A 19216-nucleotide genomic window follows, 5' to 3' on the forward strand; every position below is an offset into this window, starting at 1 on the left:
CCGTAAACATTCCATCTTTATATTATAACTTAGTTCGAACGTTCATATAAGGTCGGGCCGATAAATAAGTCGTCTGTATCTATCGTAACTATATGTATGACTATGTCATGTGATAAATTGTATTTTGAGGTAAAAGTTAATAAATGTATATTTTATTCAAGCCTATCTATTTCCGCAATATCATCAACACTATTTATACATGTACACACTTAAAAGCGCTTCCAAAAACCTTTTATAATTATTTTAAATTCCGAGAAAATTAAAATTCAAAATTCAAATTATTTTTTTAAATTTCTTATAAATTATTTAATATTGCATCACAGTTCACACTAATTTAGCGCGCTGAATTTAAATATTATGTTTTGTGCGTAGATAGGTAACATTCCCATCAATATTATTCATTCATATATTATATATCAACTATATAATATATTATGCTACCACGTCGGATTTTTCGTCAACTAGTAAAAGCACAACTTCTAATATGTAGTATATTTTTTGAGGTAAGCAAAGCATTTCATTTTTTGCAAACGATATCTCCAAAAAATAATAATGTAGAGATCGGACTTGTGATACGACAAATAATATTTGTCGTATCACAATGACATATTATGTCGTAACTACTAAATGTCGACGGTATTTGAATAGCATAAGATGGACTTATATTTTAGAGTTATGGATACTATTCTATTGTGTAAGTATGTTGTGTATGATAGTAAGAGTTATTTTAAAATTACATATGTATTTAACTATTTAGCTTTACCATATTTATTTAATATTTTAATTTAAATCGTTTTGTTTATATTACGTAATATGTAAACATAATGACAACATTATAACTGATTTAAATAAAGATATTAAATATTTGAATTAATTATTATGTACATATAATTTTAAGCTTTTACATAATAAAATAAAATAAATAAATAAAATAAAATAAAATAAAAAAAAATAAAAATAAAAAAAAATAAAAAGCCTTTATTGTTGATCTTAATTTAAATTACAAAACTTTTCTAAGTATGCCTCAGAACTAATTACTCCTAAATATTTACTAACTAATTATACTTTATAAACTATATTTATATTTAAGTGATTTTAGTTCGGCAAACGGTAGTTATTCCTCAACTTGTCTTCCGACAAAGGCCTCCTCTAAAGATCGCCATTCTGTTCTGTCCCTAGCCTTTCGAGTCCACGTTGGACCTGCTATTTTCCGAATACCATCTTCCCACCTTGTAATTTGTCATCCTCTGTTCCTTTTGCAGTCTATCGGGTACCATTCTGTTATTTGTCTAGTCCATTTTTCCTTCTTCTCTCTTATCATATGGCCTGTCCATTTCCACTTTAGTTGTTTGTATGTTATATATGCATTTTTGAATTTAGTTTTACTTTTAATATCTTTTAGTTTTTCTCGATCTTTTCTCTTAACCCCTATTGTACTTCGCTCAATTCCATTTTGACAAACTTTTATTTTGTTAGCCAGTTGTTCTGTCAATGCCCAAGTTTGGCACCCGTATAGCAAACATGGTAAAATACACATATTAAATACCTTTCTTTTTTCTTTCATTGGCATGTCTTTGTTCTTCATAACTTCGCTTAGCGACCAGTATCTTTTCCAGGTGTTAGCTATTCTTCTTTCTATTTCCTTTTTCATGCAGTCTTCGGTAGATATAAGTTGTCCTAAGTAAACATACTCATGTACATATTCTATTCCCACTCCGTCTAATGTTATGGTATCATTTTGTGTAGAATTTGACATAATTTTAGTTTTCATTAAATTCATCGTAAGGCCTGCCTTTGCACTTTCGTCAGCTAATTGTTGCAGCATTGATTGTAATGTCTTTAGGCTTTCCGAGAAAATAATTATGTCATCTGCAAAACGTAAGTGGCTCAGGTATTCGCCGTTAATATTTAATCCTAGATTCTTCCAATCCAATTTCCTAAATATTGTTTCTAAGACTGCTGAGAATAATTTAGGAGAGATAGGGTCTCCTTGGCGTACGCCTCTTCTGATGGGAAATTCTTGGCCAATAGTTTCAAGCTTAACTTGCGCTGTGCTCTTGGTGTATACGTTTTGTAGAATTCGTAAGTATTTTGGTTGTACGCCCTGCGTTTTTAGTGCCATCCATATAAACTCGTGTTCTAACGTGTCAAATGCTTTATTAAAATCAACAAACCCTAGATAGTAAGTCTTGTTATATTCTTTATATTTTTGCAATATTTGTCTAAGGGTGTGAATGTGGTCTATAGTGGAAAAATTTCGACGAAAACCAGCCTGCTCTTTCGGCTGATTTTCTTCAAGGGTGTTTGTAATTCTTGATAATATGATTTTTGAAAATACCTTATAAATATTCGACATTAAGCTAATGGGCCTGTAATTTGATATATCTCCTTTATCACCCTTTTTGTGTAGTAGTATAATGGTTGATTTTGTCCAATCGTCGGGAATTTTTTCTGTTATGATAATTTCGTTAAAAATATCTGTAAGCTTCGGAGCCATCACTGGTAATGTTATTTTCAGTAGTTCATTTGTAACGAGATCTGATCCGGGAGCTTTATTGTTTTTCTGTGTATTTATGGCTTTTATGGTTTCCTCTGTAAGTATTTCAGGCACTTCCTCTTCATCAGTTAATGCGTCATTTTCTTGTACATTTTGTCTATTTTTTTGGCTTTGGTATAGGTTCTGGTAAAAGTCTGTAGCAGCTTTTAGTATCTCTGATCTCTTTTCTATAGTTTTACCGTCTTTCTTTTTCATACTTGTTATCCATTCCTTTTTGCAATTTAGTTCTTTTATTGCCTTTTTTATTCCTCCTGTTTTTTCTATAAAATTCTTCATTGTATTGGTTCGTTTTGTCTTTCTTTCTTTGCGCAATTTTTCATTAATCAATTTACTTAGTTCAGATATTTTTTTCCGGTTTTCTTTTGTTTTTCTATCGTGTAGTAGTTCCTTGCGTTTTTGTAGTAGTGCCTTACTTTCAGATGAGATTTCTTTCTTGGTGTTTGTATTTGTTTTCTTAGTTACAGTTTTTAGTTTGTGTAGTAGCTTGTTATATTTTTCTTCTATAGGTAAATGTTCTTTTGTCTGTAATGATGTTTTAAGATTTTTTAGCAATAATTCTGTGTCGCCAGTATACTGAACCACTGCATATTTATTATGAAATTGTCTTGTTTTCTTTGGATATGTGCCTGCCATTGTAGCCCGTACCATTCTATGATCGGTGTTAAAATTTAAATTTTGTATGATCGACAGGTCTTTGAAAGCTTTTCTATTATTGGACATAATAAAGTCTATTTCGTTTTTATGAAGGCCGTTAGGTGAGATCCATGTCCACTTCTTTGTCAATTTCTTTTTATAAAAGCTGTTTAGAACACTTAATTTGTTTTGTAGTGAAAAGTTTACCAACCTTGTACCGTTCTTGCTTCTAGTGCCAAAACCAAAGTCTCCTATGGAATATTCTTCGCCCCTATTTTGTGTTCCGATTTGGCCATTAAAGTCACCCATCAATAACACATTTTTATGTGATGTTTCGATGGTGTTCTGGAGTTCTTCATAGAATTTATCAGTTTTTATTAAATCTTCCTTTTTGTCTGATTCGGTTGGAGAATATGCTTGAATAATGGACCACTTTTCATCGTTTAGTTTTATGTTAAGAATTGAGATACGCTCTGATATTCCTCTTAGTTCTATTATGTTGTTTGCTAAATTCTTTTTGATCATGAATCCGACTCCATACAGTCCTGGTGTCTCTCCCTTATACTGTAGTATATACTTTCCACGATCTTCAATCTGTTCTCCAAACCTTCTCATTTCGCTTATTCCTATTATATCCCATTTTATTTCTTCCAATGCTATTTCTAATTCTTGGAGTTTTTCAGGTGTTCTTAGAGATCGACAGTTCAAAGTTGCTAAATAAATATTATTTGTTTTCTTGACTTGACTACATGTGTTAGTGTTTATGTGTATGTTGGCATTATTTTTAACCTTTAGAGGGTCGTGGTCATTTTCCCCCACGAGGACCGGTCGGCTTGGGGGATTGTTATGATTTGTTTTTAAATTGTTATTTTTATTAAATGAATGTTGTATTTTCCGTTTACCGACATTTAGTTGCTATTGTTTGTTATCTGTGGTGATGGATGGGAGAGAGTTGCGTCTCGTCCTCAATAAATCATAAGCATTTAATATTTTGTTGTTCGGAGGCATTAAGGTTTGTTGTTTTCTTGGTTGGTTTGTTTCAGGGGACGTTGATGTTTTTCTTTTTTGCCGATTATCATTTTTATTACTATTTATAACACTTTTCCCTTTTATTATTATTTTGTCATATTTAAGGTATGCAATGTTTCCTTTACTCCTCTCTTCTATCAGTTGTGGCAGCAGCATTTTCCTTTTTTCAAGAACTTCTTTAGTATAGTCTTCTGTGATGTAAACATCTTTAAAATTTTTCTTTAATTTCATAACAACATCTTTTTTCCATTCATTTACGAAGGAAACTAGGGTAGGTCTCGGTTTATCAATTGGGTTTTTCTTTCCAATTCTAAAGACATTATTTAACTCTCGTTCATCGAAATCAATGCCTAGGTCTTTTTTAATAACATTCTTCACTTTTTCAAGTAATTCTATGTTCGAATTCTCGTCTTCTTTTATGCCAAAAAATACTAAGTTTTTCTGCTTTTTTGATCTTTTCAAGCTTTCCATATCTTTCTCGAGGTTTTCTAATTTTATTTTTAAGATCTTATTTTCTTCGATGATAGGCTTTAGTTTTACATCCAATATTTCCATTACCCTGTTAGTTACAGATGTTTGTATTTCGATGGTTTGTTTTTGCGTTTCAATTTTTAATGATTCAAATAAAAGTTGAAACTGATCATCCATATTTTAAATTAATATTTGACTATAATGGAACGTAATGAATAGCAGTTTTATTTCCTTTATGTTGGTATCACTCAGTTATATGAATGACACTGTCATCTGTCAATTGACGTTTTGACAATGACTAATAATTTCCAGTTTGGAGGGTAGGTAGATAATTTCTAGCAAAATAGTACTATTACTTGCCAATATATAATTAAATAGTCCAGAATTACGTGAAATCAACACTTCCTTACTTTTAACATCACTTATATTTATATTTCGTGTTGTTTTTATATCGCCAAAACAGTGAAAATAACTTTAACTAAGATATTCTCGGGAGCTGCTTTATTATGATGTTCACAGTTTGACAGCCGGTAACGGACTCTTACATAATAATAGCATCTAAATAAAATAGTACATTAACTTGATTAATCAAATTAAAAGATATAAGATGGTTTAAAAAGTTTATTTTTCGTAAAATATTCGTTTAAGTATAAAAAAAATATTGCTTGAATTCTAGCATAGGTGTAGTTACATTATTTTGTAATATTTTTTACAACCCTTTTAAGTAAATACATAGATATAATAATATACAAGATACATACACAAGATCGACTTTTTATTTAAACTCTTTCATAATAAGAGCATACTGAATCTAGATAAATATAAAGAAAAAATACCTTTCCGTTATATCGTAAACAAATTACGGTCAAACAATAAATAACAAAATGTTCATATTGCATACCACAGGATAAAAATGCAGTGAGTCACAGATAATGCAATTATTGGAATATTTGTGTATTTATTATTTAGTATTTACAATGGTGGGCGGATGTGGATCATATAACGTGTCTGTTCATTGCATCATTGTGTGTTTGGCGCAATTTACGTCAATGATAAATTGATTGATTAGGTAAATATTATTACAAATTACAGGCGTTTACTTGGTTTGGAATTATTGAAAAACCCGGCGCCACTGAATATGTGCTATGGATAGATAATGAATTTTAACAAGATATTTAGTGAGAAAAATGTCGTTTCTAAACTTAGTTGGATTTTTTGTTTTTTTCTAAAACTCAGTTCAAATCCACTGACCACATATCATTTGACATAATAGTATAGTTACTGTTTAAGAAAAAGATATATCTTAGCAATATTTCTAAGCAATAAAAGTTATGGTAATATGAATAAACAAAGTATTGATAAAGGACATCGAGTAATATTCGTAATAAAGGATGTAATCCATTGTTTCAATTATTCGAGTAACCCTTAGCAACACAATGGTGTCCTTATCGCATCTCAATTACGAGCTATCGAATAATGACAAAATGATTGTACAACTAGAGTTCAAACAATTAACTGATTGTTCACACGGTTATGTAAAATTACAGAACAAGGTCAGGTTAAACAGAGTTGAGATCACTTTCATATTTATTGAATACTCGTTTCCCGTGATGTAGGTTTATATTATTATTACAATTTGTTGACATCGTCTGCTCAGGATTTTATTCTTCTTGGTTTGTTGTTGTTCTTCTAGTTTAGACATGAATATTATGCATACTCGATAATAAACATTGTGAACAAAAATTAACAAAAACGTGTACCTATATTTAATGTAAAAGGCATTTTTTCAAAGGAATACGCAGATAAATGATTGATAGAGTTCACTGGCTAACTGCTAAGATAGAGCTAACTGCAAATAAAGTAAAAATCAAGTCTACTATATTGTGTGTGTGTGCCAAATCTTTAAGAAATTTTCATCTTCGAAAATAAAGACGTTTTAATTGAATTTACAGTAAATTATTAAAAAAATAAAGGAACATTTTACAGTGTGGTCACAAGCAGGCTGTAAAAACAAAAGTTAACACTGGTCAAATACTAGCGTAGTACCACGTAGTATTGCTAACACAAACAAACACATAGTAAGGACAAGCGAAAGTGCTCAAATCAGAACTAATAGGGAAGTGGACACTTACGGTTACACAACAAATTGTGTCAAGATGCAAGGTTTGGTTTTGGTGCGCTATGAATATTACAGTGTTATGAAATTATTGCTTATCTGTTAACTGTTTGGGTACATGACTTAGTAATAGTACTGATAATATATGCAATAGTCCTTAGTCAAAGTCATATCTAAGTAAATATTTTGTGTAAAATGGATAATCATAAGAAATACATGGTTTTATTACATGCTTCATGAAACCTAAAGCTTGTCGTAAAAAACTGAACTGACTTACTAAATTCTGGTAAATCTCGATATTAAAGTAAAAAATAATATTCTCATCGTAAACTCGATACTCTATGGAGTTAATTAAGATCAATTGAATTTCAAATTAATCCTAGGTATTACGATTATATGTATTTCTTTTAACTCTATAAACATGCTTATGTTCAAAGTAGGAAATAAACCAGTTCTGTGAACAAATCTAAGAAACAAATCTATAATTAATACGGTACGGAAACTATGGCCAATATTAATTTAATTAAAAATTTCACGTTTCGCAAAACATTTTGCAATCAATTTTGGTACGGTTGTATTTCGACAAAATAATATGTCACGTAGCATGGTTAACCGTTAATTGATCTTATTTCGACGTGACGAAGATGTGACAGATTATTTTGATATTTAGTTTTATAGCATTCATATTATGCTCTTAAAATGAGTTTTTTTTAAGAATAGAAAACCTACACCGAAAGGCTAGGCGTGGCACCAGCAAAGCGGACGGGAACTGGCAAGGCTTCGGATCTCGCATTGTGATCGAATTTTAAGCTATTGCATAGCTTTTATCGCGGGCCTTGAGCTCAGGGACCGAATCGAGAAATTCCGTAACGAAGAAACCTCACGCTCCCCACTCCGACGGGCTCGGAGGTGTGGCTTGAAGGCATGCTATGCAATAGCTTTACCGCGGCAGTCCCCGAGTGCCACACGTCTTTTTTCTATAAAATATCTAAAAAATTCAAATATATAGTTTTTTAGAGGTTGTGGGACAGTATTATTATAATATTATAGGACGTTATCAGAATTCTAGATTGCTTTACTTCCGACATGCCTGCGACAATGGAGATGTGTTTTTTTTTAACTAGGTATCCTTTTAAATCGTGTTTTGGATATTTTACGTTGAAAAATATTGTTATAGTCTACAAAAAAGAAATCTTGTGTTATATCCAAGTTAAATCCATAGAAACTTAACTTATGTAATTCATTATTATCTACATCACATAAATAATATATACCTATATATTAAAGCGTGAATCAAATTTGAACTTTTGGTCTTCATATCGTAAATCTATGAATAATATATTTCACAACAAAGAAAAATGAAAATGATAGACAGGCATTATTATCCAAAGGTTTTTTTTATGAAACGTTAGAATTATATTCATTGACGTTCTTTTATGAGTATTGTCGAAGGAACAGTCATCAGATGATTAAGTTTGATTACAGTAAGTTTGGGTGCAAATCAAATAACCATAACCAAAAGTAATAAGTTTAATACGGCACAAAAACTACTGGAAAGTCACCAAGTATTTCACGCCACGGTAATGAGGATATTAGTCTACTTTTCGACAATTTTGATAACACTCGTTTTACGGTGTAGGCATTAGGCGCAGTATTGTGCTCGAATAAATGACTACATAGCAGTATGAATATGTCAACGGGCAATGACCAGATTATTAAACCAGACCTATCCAATCCGCTGTTTTAGATTTAATAATTTTAATAATACCGGTTGTTGAACTACTTTATTGTTTACATATTCATCTAACTATTCTTTTTCTTTTTTATTTCACAACTAGCTTCCGCCCGCGATTCCGTCCGCGCGGAAAAATTAAGAAAAATTAAGATTTTTTTTTCTACGTATTTTTCCGGGATAAAAAGTATCCTATTTTATGCCCAGGATAATAAGGAATAATTATACCAAGTTTCATCGAAATCGAACCGTTTGTTTTCACGTGATGCCTGAACATACAGACAGACAGACAGACAGACAAAATTTTTTTTAATCACATATTTGGGCTTGGTATCGATCTAGTAACACCCCCTGCTATTTATTTTTTCAATATTTTCAATGTACAGAATTGACCCTTCTACAGATTTATTATATGTATAGATAGGGCCACGATCTCGCCTGATGGTAAGCTGAAATCTGGCCTAAGATGGCGCGTGCTTAGAATGTACCTGTACACAAATGTAAATTTCTATTATTTTTATCAGGTAAATGATTACCCGTTTAGCGGTCTGTGTTTTTATATCAAAGCAATGTTATAATCTATCAATAAATATTTCAGTTCAGTTTTTCCTTTCAGCTCAATCCAAAGTTATGTCAATCCAAAGTTAAGTTATAACATAAAGATGGGATGTCAATATTTTATGTTCACTTTTACAAAACAGCACATAAAATTTAACTCTAAATTTAATTTGCCTACAACAGACAAGTCCAGTGCAACTAGGCAATCAATACTTTTTCTACATCCTGTAATTGCCGACCTACCCCAACATAGCCAACTGAAAGCGACTCAATTGTTCTCCTTAACAGGCCTTACAGTTTTTGCACTAAACGGGCTAAATATAAGTAGATCACGTATTGTGCAGATGGATGTGTGCACAGAAAGCGTGGAGCGCGCTGGACCGCGACCGCTTCGTGATGAAGACAATAGCAAATGCTGTAGGTGTACCGCTGCTGCACTGTACAGTGAACAGTGAATAGAAAACTAATAATAATAACCGCACGATTGCAACATAGGGTTGTTTACGCATTACGCCACAACAGCGGCCGCCTTTTCTGGCAGCGAATTTCCAAAGTCAGCGGCAAGACTCTACTCGACTAGTTTTGTTCGTATGTAATGTTTGAAAATATCTCGACACAAACTAATCAATTTGAGTAACTTTTTTACTGAGATACCTCATCTACCTATTAGAGTCCGACTCGTGGCTCAAATAGTATAGACATTGGAAATTCGCTTCCTGGCAACCTATGCAATGTTGCGTAGGTTATTTTCCCGAAAAGGCTAACCTCCTCATTCCTTAGTTTGTATTCTATTTACTGTGCCTGAATTCATGGTAACGGTGTTGTGTGGTAGAGTGGATAACGCATGTTTCCAGCAAAATTGTTCATCAATTTTTACTCAACAAATGTTTACCATGTATTGAGCAGGATCGAAAAAACCTTCATTGTATAATATGTTGATTAGAGTATTTGGGTTGAGTCACCGCAAGACGCATACCACTGAAAATTGGCGAGAACAGGCTTACAGTATCTGGAACATCTTATATTTCCTTACGTTTTTATCACTTCTCAGTTGCCATTATCTGAAACAAATAATATTTATTTTATTAACAATCAACAAAGAATGCTAATAATTAAATCAAGAACCTAAATAAAACAAGCAGCTCATATTATCTTCATCGCTTTTTATTCAGCAGCAGTCAAATAATTTACCAAATATTATAGTTTATAAGTGTAGGGTGTTTTACATAGAGTTATGTTCTCAATAATTCAGACGCCAAACTTATAACAATATACGATAAGTGCTGAAGTAGAACGTTTTTTACGCTTTTATATTTAAAACATCAATCATACGCCTAGTCGATTGAGTAAATATAATTGTAGCGGAACTACCCTTATATGTCCAATATATCAAGACCTCCCTATTTCTCTAAAACTATAGCGTACAGAGCTCAACTTAAATTGGTCACATTGGAAACATATGTAAACTGTAATACTATCTCTATAACTATATACCTAGGGTTTAAATTAGCGCGAAGGGTAAAGGGTATTGAACCCTAGGTAATGCGTCAATTATAGTTCATTACTGGACATGTCATCAATTGCTATAAATGCTTATCGGACGATATTAAAAATAAGTTACATTGTTGATATATCATACTCTGTTACAATTACAGACACGTAAACGGGGAATGACACTTAGCATACATATTTTTTATTTATTTAGTTTAGTAATGTAGTGTGTTTAAATCGCTTCTTGTATTATAAATAGTAAGTACTTAAGTACTGAATCATTATTTCCCGATTTTACTCAACAACATCAACAAAACCATACAAATGCATACTTGGAATAAACCTTAAGCTTTTTTTCGAAAAGAAGAGATGTGTGGAAGAAACAATAGGAGTAATAAAAACCACTACATAATATTTGATTTTATTAAACATTTGCATAAAATATTTGCCGATATCTACTTAGACTGCAGACTGCAATAATAAAATTCTGTTTTCTAAGAAAATTTATTTTATTTAGAATTATGTATTATTATCGTATAGTTGAATATTCTTAGCGCCATTAAAATACAAGTTTCTCAAAGCGATTTAGGCTCAGTATGAAAAAATCCATATAATTTATGTTCCGTAGGAGATTAACCTTTTGGAAATTTATAAAGATGAAAGCTGGAATCTAATATATTACTATACAATTGTATATTTTAATATGAAACTAATCGCCTAGTTGTGCAAAATTTACTTTCTCATCCTGTCGACTGTAACTTCCGTACCACTTGGATATCATGATCATAAAATTATAATAGGTACAAATTGGACATTTTCAAATTACAATGTAACTATGATATATTAGCAATGCGTATAGGGAACACTCTAGTCTCTGCGCACTAATACGTAAATACATTCATTACATATTAATTTTTTTTTATTTTTTTTTATATGAAAGAAGGCAAACGAGCATGTGGATCGCCTGATGGTAAGCAATTCCACAGGCCATGGCATCTACAGACGTGTCCGAAGATGTGTTGGCGACTTTTTAAGGTGGAGGTAGATTCTCTTTTTAAATGCCTCGATGTCATAGGCGTTCGGGAATATCGCCGAAGGCAGGCTGTTCCACAATTTGGTTGTGCGCGGAATGAAGTGGCGGGTAAATCGCACCGCAATAATAAAATTAATTTGAGCAACAAACAGATCAAAAACGAAAAAAGTAAAATTATAACAATAACATTAAATAAAAGGCCTTGAGAACCTCCTCTTTTTTTTGAAGTCGGTTAAAAAAGAACTACATCTTAAACAGAAAAGTCTGCGTGTAGTGTACCTGAGTGTTGTAACATAATATAATCTTTCACTACAAGTAATTATTTATAAGAAGAACATTAGTATTACAACAGGTCTGGTACCTCATCTCGGTGCAATTATTTCCCCGCTTACAAAACCATTAAAGGTACCTACTAGTACTAACATCACAATCTTATATAATAACATGAAAACCAGTTATGTCGTCGATAGGTACAAACTATCGACCTTTTCGAATAATCCTTTAACATTTGAGTCTATTTAGTTTGTAGCTATAGATTCAAAACTAGATTTAGCCATGTTATTAAGCTGAGGCTTAAGCGAGATAAAATAAAGTAGGTGTCGCGGAAGAAATCCAACCAATACCCGCGGCCCCATCTTATAGCGGTTCAGCGGAACACAGGGGGGTTTAGTCCGTAAGAACCCGACATAACCCACGGCTCCTTCCCCGGGGGCCGAGGATATCTATGCAAGATTTCCCCACTTAAAAAAGTACTAGGTAATTATTTTTTTAGCTGTTAGCAAATTGAAAGGGGTCTATTCTCTATTTTCTTCTTAGTAGAAGGACTTTGTCTCGCGAGTTCATCTGCACACTTTATGAATCACACGCCTGATGAATGCATATCATGTGCCACATGGAGCGTTTGTTTGTTGATTTAAAACTCCTATTAATTATTAGAAACGGTAAAATATACCTACTGTATGATTAGAATAAAAATATTTTGCTATTTTCTCAAAATCGCTGAATATTCTTACTATTATTAGTTAACATCTAAGATTTATACTGCTTATTTTATATGTTAAAATTTTATCTGCATGCAAATAAATATATTTCATTTAAATATTCGTTGATTACAAAGTTATGAACTAGCAAACATAATAGTAATAGCCCGAAACAATGTTTAACAAATCGATTGTGTACTATAAGGAGTATAATGACCGCAACTGATTGATATTCTTGTAAACGCAATAAAATAAACATATATTTATGTATACAATCTACTTGAGCAATGCGAATTGAATACTCTTTGTAATAACAAATTGTGTTACTTATTGCATAGAAATGTTGATGCAAAAACACTGTATAAGTACAATGTTTACAATACCTAAATACATAATATCGCATTTCATAATGTATGTTTAAATTCAATGACTATTGTAAAATATCTAGTATAATTTTCTAACTAACAAGTACATTTTTTTAAGTCGGGACGGAATTTGTATAGGAACCGCTACTAAAACTCAGCAAAAGACCGTAGTTTCTAAGAAGAACTGAAAATCATCTCTCTCTACATTGCTAAAAACTAACCCAACCACAGAACAGTAAGAACATAATAGAAGTGCGATGTGGGCGTGGCCCACGTGTCACTAGTAAGGTAAGATCACCTAACTCGCTCTCAGTTGTGCGCAGAAAAATATTCGAGTCGGTTGTCAGCTGTCAAACCTTATTTCCATATTTATTCATTATTTAGAGCGTGTTGTTCGGTATTAGAGTGGAAAAATGATAGCAGACGAAATAATTTCAGCAATCGAGGCATTTCATACCATCGGTAAGTCTTATTTTAATTTATTTTAAGTATATTTTATGTTACAACTTCGCTTGTCGTAATTTGTCAAAAAATTATAAAAATATTAAGTCAAAATGAACCTTAAGCAATAAGAAATAAGTACTAATATAGATTGAACAGCAAACAAGACTTTCTGGAATATTATTGCAATAAACAAACGAATGTCGGATTAGATTAGATACGGCTAGACTGGTTTATTTCAGCTACTTTCATAGCATTATGTCCTATGGAATTCTACTGTGGGGCAGGGCTGCAGATATAGAAACTATATTTATCTTACAGAAAAGAGCCATTCGCTCTATATATAATTTACGTGCTCGGGATTCACTAAGAGATCATTTTAAGAATACTGGTATCCTTACTGTACCATCACAGTATATATTTAATAATATTTTGCATGTACACAAAAGCTCCGACTTACACACAAGAGTAGGAGATAGACACGATTATGGCACAAGGAACAGGAATAGAATTGAAATGCCATTTTTCCGATTAGCTAAAGTTAAAAATTCATTTATGGGTCAAGGTATACGCTTTTACAATAGAATTCCTCACAATATTAAAGAGTTTAGTAGTTCTAAATTTAAAACTTATATAAAAAATGTATTAGTTCAGAGAGCGTACTACAATATTCAGGAATATATGGACGATAAAAACCCATGGAGGGTTGTCGCGTAAAAACCACAAGACAGTTCATTGGCATATTATGTAGTTAGATATAAGTTTCATATATTGTAATATTTACATGATTTTAAAAGAGCAACTATGGAGTTTCTTGCCGATTCTTCTCCATAGATCACTGCTTTCCGAATCGGTGGTAAATGTTAAAATAATTATGTAATGACGATTCGAAAGTGCTACTAAATAGTAGTCTAATTGAATAAATGAATGTTTGAGTTTGAGTTTGAGTTTGAGTGATGCATGTGGCGCATATCGACAGTATCGATACTTTAGAAAAGACAAACATTATAAATATTAAATTTTATTCTATTTTTCCTTAGCTTTCATTTGCCCCTTTTTCTTTATAGATTCGAAAGAGCCTAATTTAAAAGAGAAATGGATAATAAATGCAACGTGACGAGTTAACTGGATGCCGAACAGCAATAAGCAGTCTAACAAAGGCCACCGATACATCAAACCTACGGCAGTTCCAAGATTTAAAATAATGCATATTTTCTGTTTGTTTTGTAAATATAGATTTATACTATTCTATTCCGTTTTTTATTTAAATATAATAATATGAAAAGACGTACTTAGTAGTAATAAACATACTGCAAAATGTGACACATTATCCTATACTCATATAATAGAAAGAAAAAAAAATGCACAAAAATATATTTATTTGCATTGAGATAATATTATTAATATGGAGCAGACACCACGAACAAAATCTGTGCGCCAAGCGCGGCGGCGCGGGGCGCGCGAATGACGGCTAGACAGTCATAGATTATGCGATGTCACTGACTCACCGCTATAGAGGCGACACTTTGTTTCATTCTGTCTATTTTATTGGGTGCCACTCCTTACATGCACGTTGACTTGAAATTTTCTTTGTACTTACTTAATATCTGGGGGCACGGTAGTGCCCCCGCCAAGACGAGCAAAGCGAACAAGCGAAGCGCACGGGCACTACCTACCTTTTCTCGAAGCGCTTCGACGTTTTTTTGAACCCTCATAACTTGGGTTTGGATTATGCTAGATCAACAAAATTTTCGGGATATATTGCCAATAGCGGACTTATTGAAAATATTAAGTTTTAATTACATTAGCTTTTATACTTCAGATTTTATTTATATCTAAAAAACGCTAATTTCGTCACTGACTCACTGATGATCATCAAAATTCTTAAGGTATTTCCTAATGTCCTAGAAAGCTGAAATTTTGTATGTAAGCTAGTATTAGCACACAAACAACAAAAAAATTATAAAACTTGTAACTTTCATCCCCCAACCCCTTAAACTAGGGAATGGGAGTTTGTATGAGACCTGTAATTTTAAATTAAATTTTGATGACGCTAGAGGTCTAATCTAATAATCTAAAACTTGGTTCCCCTAGATATATATATGTACTCCTTGTTAAAAAAAAATTAATTTAATCGACATATAAAATTTTGTTAACTACAAACAACTTACAAAAAGAAATGAAATCCCACCAAAAACATTTTCATGTAAAATGTTGCCAAGACGAGCCCATTTGACTCGCACTGTGAAAAAGTTATCAGATCTCATGTAGAGCCAAGCTTCTAACACTACACGCCCTAACTCTACAAGGCCTAACTTCACAAACTCTACACCTTAGTCAAAATATGTGGCTTGGCCGTTCGTTACTACAAGAACTATTGTATAACACAAAAGTAATGAACAGTGAATTAATTAATTTTTCACCTTACGCCGATGTGAATGTAGCGAAATGGCCAAGCCACATATTTTGACTAAGGTGTAGAGTTTGTGAAGTTAGGCCTTGTAGAGTTAGGGCGTGTAGTGTTAGAAGCTTGGCTCTACATGAGATCTGATAACTTTTTCACAGTGCGAGTCAAATGGGCTCGTCTTGGCAACATTTTACATGAAAATGTTTTTGGTGGGATTTATTTTAGGTATAAACTGACTTTACTACGCGGGGCTAACAATATCTGGCATATAATATAGGATGATGTAAATAGTGACGTCATATGGAATAATTTAATTTTTTTCGTGTTTTAGGTTCAGTCAGGGCTATGGGAAGTTTTATTCCTTACAAATTGAGCCTTTTTTAGAAAAAAAAAAATAATTTTTCCCTTTCTTCACGGCCCAGACATGGAAACCTTGAATAGAAAAAATATTAATTACTTATCTCTGAACTAGCGGTCCGCCCCGGCTTCGCCCGTGGCACATATTTCGCAATAAAAAGTAGCCTATGTTCTTTCTCAGGGTCTTAAGATTGTCTGTGCCAAAGGAGAATGCCCATGAAAGTATGGACCACAGTACAGTGTTGCGTCAATGCCAGAGTGGTTTTGGAGGGTTCTTCGATATTCAAAAGATTTTTACCAATTGATTTTTTTGTGATAAAAACAGGGGTTTTCAAGATATTTAGAAAAATGTGAAATAACCTCAAAACTTAAATAACCCCGATTTAGTTAGGTTTATGTGTGATTTAGGTAACATTTTATCGTCCAAAGGTTATTTTTCGATTAACATATTTAATCTATGCGTAGAGCTTCTGCTTTCAGACAAAGTCTATCTGTTCATTGGCTAGTGTAGGTAGGCACCAGAAATCTTTCGGGACGGATTTCAAGAAAACCTAAATATATACTTAAAAAATGCCAATTGAGTTTTTATTCGGTTTACATGTTGTTGTTGTTGTTGTTGTTGTTTGAATCATTTTTTCACTACATATTCGAAGAAAGAAACAAATAACTGGTTACCTACCAAGCTGTGTCATAATAATATTTTTTTTTTATATATACATATTTATATTATTTTACTTCACTATCTTTGTTAAAACAACCTACAGTATATAAAAAATACCTTAAAGAGTGATTTTATGTTAATTGATTTTTTTTGTAATTCAATGAAAACAATCATCGATATTAATACATTTAGCTATTTACCATAAATGTAATAAGTTACCGCTTGGTTACCGTGGTAACCGGTAATGGACACTAAATCTATAATAACGGATCTAAACAATTACATGTCTTATTAGATTTTACAAAACATTCCCTGTTCAAAATATATTTTCCGATGGTAAGAAGGACTCTAAATTGCCGAGATTTTTTTTAATAGTATTGTTGTCTTGATGCATGAGAAAAACCAGTACCAAAAATGGGCATTCTCCTTTCATCAAAATCGGTCCAGTCGTTTATGAGCCTATTAATTACAATCAAACAAACAAACAAAGTTTTCCTCTTTATAATATTAGTGCAGATAAATAAATAATAATTCAATTATACGTTCAAGTCAGTAGCTTATACAATATCAATTAAAAACTTGATTAAAATCAATTAACAAAAAAAAATTGGTGATTGAGTAATTGATTTTCATATTTCATGATTTCACCTTTTTTCTATTAACAACCAGTCTATGCTTTTCTAAATATGTAAAATTATTATTTTATACTATAAAAATATACGCCAGCAAATATTACTAACAACACTTATTTCATGCCCAATGTCATATCTTAAATTTTTAATCTATGACAAAATGTCGCCCGCCAAAAATTTTGCTATAACTAAGTTTTAAAAATTATTATCTAGTTACTTACTGATGAAAAGTTATTCCTTTGCACTTTTCCGTATTCTTTGTATTATTTGTGCAATATCGTAACACACACGTAGGCATATTTGATGCGTTTCACTTTAAAACAAATAAAAAATGAGCGTGACGTTCGCGCCAATGAGCGAGCAAGCGACTGAGTGCAGTTACGCCACATGACGTATGTTGAGTGGAACATAAGTGATGTAGGCGGTATCGTCTCCATATTAATATTATCTCAATGTTTATTTGTGAATTATCGATAACAAGGCTGACATCCCTTAGAGCATAGCATCAGGTTAATGTCAAGTTAATGTCATTAATTTAGAGTGACACAAATTTCAACCTTATCTTTATGTGTAGAGGTTCAAAGTTATATGTATTGAAAACCAACGCCCTCTGTTGTGGAATAGCTGAATGTTTTCGAATTTGGAATTTCTGAGCAAAGAGAAACAAAACAGCTAATATACCTAGGGATGTTATACTAAAATAAACCGTAACTTGGTTCGTTAGGGTACATATTGAAATGCTGAATTTATAACCTAAGTCAGTTTTTACTCAAATTAAGCTGTCCAATCAAAGGCATAGTTTACTTGTAGTGTACTGTATAACTATCGGTTTAAATGTGTGGGTTTGGCGACACTGGTTTTCATACTAATTATGACATTATAGCACTTCTATTATGTTCTTACTGTTCTGTGAACCCAACCGATATGACTTTAAATTTAATACAAATAGTTCATACAAGGTTCATACATTCAGAAATTCATGGCAGAAATGTGACAGAAACATTAACACAGATAGATGGATTGATTTTGAGGTTTTGAAAACACTTTGTTGTCTTAAATACAATATTATATTACGGAATAATTCTTACTTCTAAAGTAAACTACTTAAGTCAATATAAATGATTTGAAAGGCATATTTGTATCATTTATCATTCAATCGAGCATGAAGTCGATAGCGCTCGTTTGTTTTGGAATTCAATACTTTACCAAATTATTCTTTATTTTTTATGAATTCTTGCATCAAAATGATTTTTAAACGATACCAATTATAAAGAAAAGAAGTCAATTAGTTTCAGTTAGTTAAAATGCAATTTTTATATAGAAATTTATTACGTAGCGTTTTAAAACATTTTAGATTTTGAGGCTAAAATTATAAATTTTAATTTTAATGATTTTTTTACTCTCGATATCGATGCTAAATTACATAAAACATTTAAAAATTATATAATATTATGTCACATTTTTGTTTACATAATGAAACGGCATAGTGACTTAGTTGTTAAGATCTTCGATTTGAATCCAAAGTGCTCCAATTGCTCATTAATTAGGCAAACATCGTGAGACAGGTACGTCTAATCTAACTGCTAATAAAATTCAATGACATAACATTTGCTAAGGAGGTAGTAGGTAGATACTGGCTGCGGAAGAATTCCAGCCAATCGACGGAACACAGTGGGGTTTTAGTCGGTAAGAATCCGACATAAACCACGGGTTTGGACTACGAACACACGGAAAACTTCCTCAGACCATTAAA

The 19216-nt window shown here is 32.1% G+C and overlaps 1 protein-coding gene across 4 annotated transcripts in view; it reads right to left on the reverse strand.

Moving 5' to 3' along the window:
- The window catches only part of LOC123698755 (receptor-type tyrosine-protein phosphatase zeta), a 74299-nt gene that overhangs the window by 36318 nt on the left and 18765 nt on the right, over positions 1-19216 (reverse strand). For 2 of the 4 annotated variants that reach the window (XM_045645504.1, XM_045645505.1), the window contains one exon: positions 10130-10157. The exons of 1 other annotated variant lie outside the window; for it this stretch is intronic. The gene's annotated coding sequence lies outside the window, so the exon portion shown is untranslated. Of the gene's footprint in view, positions 1-10072; positions 10092-10129; positions 10158-19216 lie in introns of those variants that run through there. One more of the 4 variants, XM_045645506.1, reaches the window with a different exon arrangement.

This window comes from Colias croceus, chromosome 16, assembly GCF_905220415.1.
Source record: "Colias croceus chromosome 16, ilColCroc2.1".
Lineage (NCBI taxonomy): Eukaryota > Metazoa > Arthropoda > Insecta > Lepidoptera > Pieridae > Colias > Colias croceus.